The following is an 11,416-nucleotide window of genomic DNA, read 5'->3' on the forward strand; positions in this document are numbered from 1 at the left end:
TTGGGTGAGGACCGCTTTTCGGGCTGTTCATGACGCCTGTTTAAAAACGTCCATTTACACGTAATAAGTTATTTTAAAATTGCGCGCGCTGTTGAAATTGAACAGTTGAGGGAGTCAGGTCGATTACAACGGAAATTAGGTTTTATACCGTTGTATTTGCAATCGTTAGATTACGTGATTTTGTTTTGTTGTGGCGCTCCTGCGTTTGCAGTTTTTTATTGGTCAAGATTACCGTGTGTGGTTACTTTTTTCCTCTACGGTTTAATTCGATAGCACGTGACGAGTTACTTTAAACGAGCGCCTTGCATAAATTATGCAGTAAAAGAGAGACAGTTTGGCACAGCAGGGAATTGGACGGAACCGTTGTCTGTTCAAGCGATAGGTCACGTGATTCGTTATTTTATGTACGTACTAGTCTGTGATGTGTGTTTGTGTGGGCGCCTATGTTGTTCTTGTAAAATTGTTTAAACGTTGTCGAATAAATTTACCCTATTGAACTATCATATTCTAAGTGAGACGTCACTGCATTGATAAATATTAATACTACTTGAGTAGAATATAAACTGAAGTGGTGAAAAAACTACAAATGGAGGGTGATTTTGATCGTGACACTGAATGGTTTGACCTTAATGTGCTTCCGGTTCATAGTGGGAACTTAAACTTGGATGCACAAGTTAAGAATGCTTCCGGGGTTGCAGTTGGTACCATCCGGGAAAAACATCGGCGAAAGATGCAAGCATTGTTAATAGATTGGGTGACGGCTGCTTGCGACAAGGGGTGGTTTCCACCGTTGACGTCTGCGGTTTGTTTAGTTGCTCTCATGAAAGCGGTGGAATTCGCATGTGTGAACAAACGGCTCTCGCTGGAAAAAATGGTACGACAGACTTTTGTGTTTTCTTTGAAGGGTAGAGAAGTAAAACGAAATTGTAGAAATGTGGATCAGATGATGAGGAATAATAGAATGTTGGCAATGGGCAGTTCGGTTAAAATCGCTCGAGGAGCGTTGGTAGAAGCGGGTGCTAAGGATGTAGCTGATTTTGATGCTAAAATTATTTCGCCTCTGGTATGTGTCGAACCGCTCGCGACTGATTTGTTTGAAGCTGTTAACCCGTTTACAGGCTCACCGTACAAGCCTGCGGTTCAGATGCTGCAGAATTTGCAGGCACCGATTTTGACGGTTAATAGCGGTAATCTTGATGTGGATTGGCAAAGTGGTAAGTGTGATGCAAATTCTAGACCACTTCAGTCTAATTTGCAGGCCGCGGCAGACAGCTTGGCAGCTGGCGTAACCGCCTCTGTAATGCGTTTGGAGACTCTCTTGAACGAAATTTTGGAAATGAGGGCGATTCCGAAAGTGAAATTGGACAAAGCGAGTGCTTTTAAATTGGAACTAGCTAGACATGCTGAAGTGCCCCAGGTTGTTCGTCGCAAATGGCTTATGATTATTTCTCGCTTTGAAAAGGATGCGAACGACAAATTGACAGAAGACGAATTCTTTAGACGACGTGACTGATGAAGCTTCTAATGCATTGGCGAATAACTATATAATTGTAGACATTCATAAAAAGTTGGATGATCTGACATGTACTGTTGGGGGTGTTGTGGAACAATGTGACTTTAGCACGTCTGACAGACTCCCGGAGGATACTCCTAGAAAAATTGTGACTCGTTCTAAAGTGGGATTGCAAGCACCTATGTTGACAAAAGTTGATCCAGCTACCGGAAATTCGGCAACTGTGTATAAACCTTATTTGCCGACTGATCTGTGTGTGCTTGTGCAGAAACTTCCCCCGTTGCAGACTGGTGGAGAGAATTGGTTACGCTCGTTGCAGAGAAGTGTGACGGGACAGATTTTGACGGCTGGAGATGTGCGTGCTCTTTTAACGGAGGCGTGTCCTTTATCTCAACTAGATGCGCTGATGGCTAATTCAGGAATGTCATCTTTGAGTGACGGTGAGGCATTGTCACGTGAGGATTATTTAACGCTGTTTGGAGCGCTTGGCGGATTGTTTCCGCTTCCGGAAGTGATCATATCTGATTTGTTGTTTGCTCCGAAAGTTGATGAGGAGGCTGCGACATTTATTGACCGTGCTCTTGTGGAATTTTCTTTAAAGACTGGTCATTTGCCGACTGATTCTGCACTGTACTCTCAAGTTTTTCGTGCGGCAGTGCTAAAAGGTGTCAATAAGTCTGTAAGGCAGGCCATGGAAGTGAATCCCGATTTGCCCGGCTCTGAACACGTACGGTGGTTATCTCATCTGAAACATCATCTGAGAAGGTATGCGAAATAAATTGAATCTAAAACTGACAAACATAGGACTACAGAATTACAATTGGCTGCTATACAATTGCAAACTTTGAAAAGAAAAGAGGAGACTTTTGCACTCCCGGCATCTACTGTTGACTCATCACCTGTTGTTGTTTCTGAGTGTGCTATGTATCAATCGAGATCAGCTATCAGCCAGGACCAGTGTTTCAATTGTGGACGTTTTGGCCACTGGGCGGACTCCTGTCGAGATCAACTACGTGGGAGAAGCAGGGGTGGCAGGCGTCTACAGGGCAGACGCGGCTATTACCAGCCTAGAGGACGTGAGTCACGAAATGTTCCTCCTTGCCCGACTTCATCCCAGCAGCAGTATCCGCCGGTGCCGAATCAGCGGTTCCTGCCGCCACCTAGCGGACAGTTTCCGCAATGACGGGACCCAGAATCCACCTTATTTACACTGCAGGAGCCTATGATTGCATTAAAGGTGAGCGGAACTACTTTGTCATTTATGGTAGACACTGGAGCACGCCACTCTACCATTATGACTTTACCAAATGGAAGTACGCTCTCCAATGATGGCATCTCATTGGTTGGATTCAAGGGAGAAAACACTATCCTGCACATGACAAATCCGTTGCAGACAAAGTGCTGCACGCAAACGTTTATGCATTCATTCGCATATGCTCCAAGCTGTCCTGTGAATCTTTTGGGAAGGGATCTTCTCATAAGGACTGCTCCATTGATCCAATGTGGGCCAGAGGGGCTGACGCTTCGGTTCCCAGATGGACATACTTTTCACTGCGGGGGTGATTCATCCTCGAATGTCTCCTCCCAGTTCCCTGTGGTGACTTCACACGCCATGACATGTTCCTCTGCTGACATGTACTGGGCAAAGATTGACACTGATTCCCCCGGCTGGAGGGAAGCTGAGACGAAAACTTGGTCCTCCTGGGTGCGACATCTCAGGTCATATGATGTGATATCGGATTGTATACATTGTACACTATTTTACGACAGATGTGGTGATGAGTTATACAGTGAAGCTTTCAGTGCAATTGTTGACAATGTCTGGGAGTTGCGTGTGGGTGATCTGTTTGCAGGACCTCCTGGAGTGGCTTTTTCGGTTGATCTGACGGAGGAACAATCTCGATGGTATGAGATGGCAGTACCACCTGGTGTATCTGTGCTGGCATGTCATCCTCACATTTCTTTGATGGTGTCATCCCAGCATACGGCGAAGGATTTAGGTCCATTTGTCCTGGCCTGCACACAAGCGACGGATTGGCAACCTTCTATTCATACAGATTTACTGTATTCCAAATCTCTTGATGCCTATTGGATTAAATCAGATTTGTTTATTTCCATGTCTGTCTTAGAACATCAACTTTTGGACCAACATCATGGCCGAGAGACGTCTGACAGTGAGCTTGCTGGTGACATCTTACAATCCATGCCTGCTGCACTGTGGTCTACTGACCCGACTGATGTGGGCCTGTGTAACGTTGCACCTGTAACTTTTGAAATGAAACCTGGCTCCGTTTGGGTACCACAGTACCCGATGAAGGAGGAGGGGCGACTTGGCATCTCAGTAACAATTGATGGGTTGCTGAACGCAGGAGTTCTTTGTAAGATGGATAGGTCTGATTACAATACTCCCATTCTCCCAGTAGTAAAGAAAAATACTGGTTACTTCCGAATGGTGCATGATCTCAGGGCAATTAATGCTAGAGTTCTGACACCCTCGCTGTCGGTGCCAAATCCTCATTCAGCTCTGTCACAGATATCTCCGTTGCACACGCATTTTACCTGCATTGACCTTGCAAATGCATTTTTTTGCATTCCTCTTGACTTGTCTATGAGGAAGTATTTTGCATTTTTGTGGAATAATGAATGTTATTCCTACACCCGGCTTCCTCAGGGTTTTGTGTTGTCTCCTGGAGCTTTCAATGCTTCCCTTAGGCAATTGCTGTCACCTCTCGAACTTGCTCCTGATGTTCTTTTAGTGCAGTATGTGGATGATCTGCTCCTTGCTGCACCATCCGAGGAGTCCTGCCTTCAAGCTACACAGCTCCTTTTGAGTCACCTGGCTTCGGTGGGCTTGAAGTGCTCCAACAGCAAACTTCAGATTGCCCGGCCTCAGGTTTCATTCTTGGGTCGACTTATATCGAGGCATGGAACAGGTATTTCTCCGTCGCATAAAGATGACATTTTGCACCATCCTAAACCGACAAATGTTAAACAAATGTTGGCTTTTTTGGGTCTGTGCAACTTTTCCAGACATCATGTTCCGGATTTTGCGGAACAGACTCACGCACTGAGAGAATTGGTGAATGAAAAGGGAATGAGAAACCTGTCGCTTGTTCTAAATTGGACACAAGCTGCTAAGAACTCTTTTGTTCTGTTGAAACAATTTTTGTCATCAGCTGCAGCTCTTGTAGTCCCTGACTACACAAAAATGTTCTTCCTTGATGTTTCTGAAAAATCCAGCAGTGTGTCGGCTGTTCTTTTTCAGAAGGGGGAAGATGGTAATAGACATGTTTGTCTTTATGCATCAACACCTCTGGAAAAATATGAACAACGTCACCCGCTGTGCGCAGCTTTTGCTTCAGCATTAGCTCGCTTGATTCAGAAAACATCTCATATTGTGCTACATCATCCGCTGACAGTACGTACAGCTCATAGTACAGTGCAATATATAACCAGCCAAGCATTTAGTATGACAGGGGGACGACAGAGAAAGATTGAATCACTTCTAACACAACCTCACATTTTGTTTGTACATGAGGGGACTAACATGGCAGATGGCATGATTGAGGGACAATCCCACTGCTGCACTCATCGAATTCTGGAAGAGAACTCACTGAGAAAAGATCTTTACGATACCGCAATAAATGACCCAGACTTGACGTTATTTACCGATGGCTGTTGTTTTAAGGGCAATGAAGGACTTCAGTCAGGTTTTGCGGTAACACAGATGATTGGAGCAACCTTTGATCTGTTAGTGGCAGACAGACTCACAGGACCACAGTCAGCTCAAAGAGCAGAGATAGTGGCTGTGATAGCTGCACTAAAGATAGCAAAAGATAAGACTGTGAACATTTACACTGACTCTGCGTATGCACATGTAGTGATACACACAGCCATGAAAGAATGGCAAAGAAATGACTTTATGACTGCTTCAGGGACGCCTATCAAACACCATCAGGACATCTTTGATTTGAAAGAAGCTTTGCTACTGCCTAAAGCAGTAGCTGTGATTAAGTGTAAAGGACATTCAAAAACTAATGATTTTGTGTCAGTGGGAAATGATTCCGCAGACAGGGCGGCAAAACATGCAGCAGGGTACAGCCCAACCTTACAAATGATTGTGAGTGAAGGTGAATTAGGACAACAAATAACCACGGAAACAATTAAGCTGTGGCAAGAAAAGGCCAGTCCGGAAGAACAGAGTGTGTGGCTGGGAAAAGGAGGACAAAAAGATGAAGCAGGTATATGGCAGAAACAAGGTAAATATATCCCATCACAGAAGCAATTAAAAAACCTGATTTCTGAAGCACATGGACTTTGCCATGTTGGTACAGAGGAAGTAATGAGACGGCTGCGGAATTGGTGGCATCCTTACATGAGACAAATTGTTAAAAGTGAACTGCAGGACTGCAATGTTTGCAATAAATTCAACAGTATGCCTACATCTTAACCTCCCCAGGGCACTCACGATCCAGAAGTGACCGCCCCGGGACAAATAATCTCAATGGATTTTACTGACATGATCAGGCCCGTGGAAGGGTACCGATATTTGTTGGTAATTGTGGACTCCTTTTCCGGATGGCCGGAGGCATATCAATGCAAATCTGAAACCGCAGAGGTTGTGGTAAAACATTTGATTAATCATTACATACCATCACATGGGTTTCCCAGAAAAATTAGATCAGACAATGGGACTCATTTAAAAAATAAACATCTACAGGAAGTAGAAAAAGCATTGAGACTAAGACATACATTTGGGTCCGTATATCATCCCCAATCTCAAGGACAGGTCGAGAGAATGAATAGAAACATTAAAGAAAAATTAGCTAAAGCACTGGCCTCATCAAATTTGAATTGGCTACAAGCCCTTCCTATTTCACTAATGAATGTGTGAATGTCATTAAACTCAGCTAAAGGCTGGACTCCATTTGAAGGTCACAAAAACAGACCATTTCCAGCTCCAAATGTGCCGCTGGAAGAGTCACACATTGAAGAACCTCCAGTACTAAAACAATTAGTGTCTACGTTCTCTAAGCTAACAAAAAAGTGGCCAGTTGCTCCTTTAGAAATAAATGATTGTGAATATGTGTGGTTAAAGGTAACTAAGCGAAAATGGTCTTTTCCCAGGTGGACAGGTCCGCATCGTGTAACCGAAAGAACGTCTTGTGCAGTGCTTGCATAGGAAGGGGGGACACCTGGTACCACCTGTCATCCACCAGGCCGGCAGGGACACCCGCTGGCTCAGCAATCCAACCTGCAATCACCGGATGTCCCGATCTAGGAGCCACGTCAGCTGATGATCCAGTTTCCGGTTCCGGAGCTGCCGTTTGAGGACATCATTCGATCTTATTGAACGGAGGTCAAGATCAAGTGCCTTTTCTTGGGCAATCATTCCACAAAGAGTCACATTTTCGGGCAGAATAATCCCGGTGACATATCGAAGGTCTCGGCAGTCTACCCGAGATCTTAAAGAAGAGACGAACTATTGCGACACTCTTTTCATTCAACAAAGAACATCATCACGAGATGGCTTCAAAGCGGGAACACATATCCGTCTGCTATATTGCGACCTTTCTTCTCATATTGACTTGGTATTCCTGTCAGCCCCTTGACGCAACTTTGAACGTAACTACAACGTATCGGGTTAAGCGAAATATTAATTCTCCATATTATCCCTGGGTCATATTCTGGGCTTATGATAATTCAATTGCTGTGACAGTTGCTCCAAATACAAACACTTCTGTTAAAATTCCTATTAAATCCTTGAAGGGATTTGATAGGGGGAGACAGACTAAGGGGGGAGATTGGATAAAATACTGGTGGTATTTGACAGGACATGTACAACGAGATTGGAATGCTCTAATAACAACACAGGACGGACGATACTGGCGTCCGGGAACTAGTGAGGAAGCAATCTTCTTTAGCAAAAGAATAACATTGCGTAAAATAGGGGGTCGACTCGATATGACCTTTGATCTTCCTGAAGGAAATTTACGGTCACCTAATACAACACTGGAGAACGCCTCCTGTTTTGGATTTCTGTTGTGGGCCTGGTTCTCCGGAAATGACCCATATTTTCCCATTTTAGTATGCGTGAATAAGACAATGAGTAAGTTAAAACAGCCAAAAATGACTAAATACACAATGAAGAGCGGGGTGGAGGCGTTCAGCGTACCGACTGATGGGATAGTTGAGAGGTTCCGGGTTACAACTGGATTTTCCGGGGGTAGTAATAATTGGCTATTATTGGCGAACGAAGCGGCTCGTGCCTCTGATAAAAATAACTGTGTGGTATGTGTAGGTCCGCGTCCTTTATTGAGAATCATTCCAGCTAAAATAGATGATCACTGTGTAATGGAACTAATGAATAAGACTATCCCCAATGTCAAATGTTTTCAATGGAATAAGGTGTATCCCCTCGTCGATTGGCAGACAACTAAACCAATATTTTCAAACACAGTTGCAAATGGTAATTTTTCATGTATAAAAATGACAGGTACTGGAGAACAATTGGGGGAACTAAATCACATCACTCAGTGCGTGTCAATAGTAGATGTGGGACAGAAGTTCCAACCGAGATCCAGAGCGGACATATACTGGTGGTGTGGCGACAACAGAATATTTGATAAGTTACCTTTGAATACAAGAGGGTATTGTGCTCTCATAACCCTTCTCATGCCAGTACAAATCTACCCCATCTCTATTGATAACCTTTTACAAATGATTGATAATTGGGAACCAAAACCTTCTTCTTCTGTTCAGAGGACCAAACGACATTCTTGGCAAGAGCAGAATGTCCCCACCTACATTGATGCAATTGGAGTACCAAGAGGTGTGCCAGATGAGTACAAATTAACTGATCAAGGACTCTCAGGATTCGAATCTCTAATTTGCTGGTGGTGCACCATTAACAAAAACGTAGACAGAATTAATTATATACATTATAATGTACAAAGGCTAGGAAATTGGACTCAATCAGGCTTTGAGGCTGTACGCGGCCAGTTAGCCGCTACATCTTTGATGACATTCCAAAATCGAATTGCACTAGATATGTTGCTGGCAGAAAAGGGCGGAGTTTGCTCAATGTTTGGAGATCAGTGTTGTACTTTTATTCCTAACAATACTGCTCCAGATGGAAGTCTGACAATTGCAATTGATGGGCTGCGAACACTCAATAAGAAAATGAAAGAGTAGTCTGGTGTGGATACGTCGGTATGGGATAAATGGATGACTGTATTTGGACGCTATAGATCTTTAGTTTCCTCAATTTTGATATCTGCGGCTGTTTTTACAGCATTATTAACGACTTGTGCTTGTTTTTGTGTAGCCTGTATTCGTTCTCTTTGTCAAAGACTTATTATCACTGCTATTGAAAAACAGGATGTACAAAATAAGTCATCTTATATGATGGTGGCTTCTGCTAATCAATGGATGTCTCCTGTTGCTTCAAATGAGGGGGATGAGGATTCCGCTGGCATTTTCCTTTAAAAACAATATCTAATGTGTTGAACTCTGAAGAGTTCAAATGAGGGAATGTTAGATTATTAACATTGTTTTTCTGTTTCAATTTATATTTTTCAAAGTGTTCCCCATATGTTAGTTAATCTATAGTCTTTGTTCTCTTCCCTGTCATAGTAAGGTTTCTGATTTAATCTAAATGAAGGGATGTCTGTAAATGCAATCACAGGTCGGTCCATAAAAAATCCCTGGTGCCAGGAGGCGGCGAGGGCCAAGTGTTTACCCACATCCTTGAGTGGAATAAGACAGGAACTGAGGTAGAGATAAGGAGAGGGGGTGTGTAGACTTGAAGACTCTTGTCTTGACAGGAAGTGCCACATGGGGGGGCTCTGTCTGTTTGGGGAAAATATACTTCTTTGTCAATGAAAGGGGGTGGGAACGGTTTCTGTATAAATGTATGCATGTACTTTGAGAAGGACACATTTTGGGTCAGATGCTACGATTGAAGCAGGCCCTGATGTCTTTCAGACTCTGAAATAAAAGCTGGCAAACTTGTTCACAGATTTCAACTTTGAATTTTATTTGAACACGCAGAAATCAAGGACTGATTTCCAACATTACCAACCAGTCTTTCACCAACCCCAGAAACATCTAAATTCCAACAAATTAGGGAGACCTCAAGACACCAAAGGAAAGATTGAGGAAAATAAGGAAGGATAGATGAAGCAGAGTGAGGTCCACAGACATCAGCCTCCACCGATTCAACCCACCAGAGGAAGAAGCAGATCGTGTTTAAATTTCGGTAGATAATGGTGTGGTGGATCTGGCATGCATGAAAACCTCCACCAAAGAGGGGACCTGTCGACCCCAGCCAGAACAGAGCAAGCACAACCCCCCAGGGCCCCCTAGGCCGCGGCAGTGCCAAGGCACAAACCCCGGGCCCCGCAGGGGCCACCGGCCGGAGAGCAAACCAGCCAGGAGCGCCACCAGGCACCCCACCGGCCCACTCCCGCCACCCACAACCCAGCCCCCGCCGCCCCCAGGCCCCCAAACATGAATTTTATTCATTCTAACCCTGACTGAAATTTACTTAAATCTCAGTTGTCTGAATTCTGTGGCATCCGTTTTTCATTGATTAGCTTTCTAATCATTCATGTATTATAGTAATTAGTGAAGTTGTTGGCTGTTGCGACTGTGGTCTAGACACACACTGTCGGCCAACGTCATAGCGTACTGTAATAATAACTATTCGAACATGTGGTCCCCCCACCACCTACCCCAGGGACCCCTCGGAAACAATAAGAAAAACATTATTCAAACGGGTATAAGAAAAAACGGAGCGCAACACACAATATATACGGCTGGTAATATTGCAAATGTAAGGACGGATTAAGTTGTGTATGTAGATGATGGAATGTAATGTGAAACGGTACCATTCAAAAAGATAACTCTGGAAATGCCAGAGCATCTGTAACCATCTCACAACGAATATTTAATTCCCTGTGCAGTAATGCTGCCTGCACACTCTAAACAGAGAATTGTGAACCAATTTAAGATTACAAATTGAATTGTTGACCAACTTAATAAAATTGCTTCAATTGGTAACACACGATTAAGTTAATCCATCCATCCATCATAAATTCATTAAACTTAATATATTCACTTGAATTCAGTTAATAAAAAATAATCCACGTTGTAGCCGATTTACATATCTGCTGTGTTGTGTGTTGTATACTGTATATGTGTGAGTGTTTGATGAGGGAATTGGTTGCCATCTATACCTGCACATCTGTGGATTATGAAGCAATCAGCCAGTCGGTGTACAAAACGAAGACACAGGTGTGCATGTTAGGGTATTTGACTACAGGAAGCCAAACAGTTTTTCAACCGTCAGTATGTGTATGTATGTCACCATTTGAAAAGTTTTGGTTTTTGTATGGACGTTTTAGGCTGCGTTCACACTGCAGCTCAATTCCGTTTTTTTTTTCACAAGTATCTCTCTTCTTCATGCATTGTGAATGGTACAATTCCGATTTTTTCACACCCGACACCTTTCGTATGTGGATATAAATCGGATTTGTATGCGATGGGCAGAGGTGGGTAGTATTGAGTTACATTTACTCCGTTAAATTTACTTGAGTAACTTTGAAAAAAAAATACTTCTAAGAGTAGTTTTACCACACAATACTTTTTTTTCAGGGAAGAGTTTACAGTTTTTCCACGATTGTCAATACAACAACAACATACAATAACGGCTTTCTCAATACTGCACACACAAAATGCTAAACCTGACACTCCCTTTGCAAAAAGACTTGCCATCAAATCTCTACATTGTATTCACAAAATGGACTTCATGTTTTCATTTGCTACACACAGTCGTATTTTCCAATGACACATACCATTCGTTGAGTACACACAACAAAGCTTTTGCTGCACACTACCAAG

Source organism: Leptonotus elevatus, chromosome 9 (assembly GCF_054856555.1).
Source record: "Leptonotus elevatus isolate MCC_2025b chromosome 9, RoL_Lele_1.0, whole genome shotgun sequence".
Lineage (NCBI taxonomy): Eukaryota > Metazoa > Chordata > Actinopteri > Syngnathiformes > Syngnathidae > Leptonotus > Leptonotus elevatus.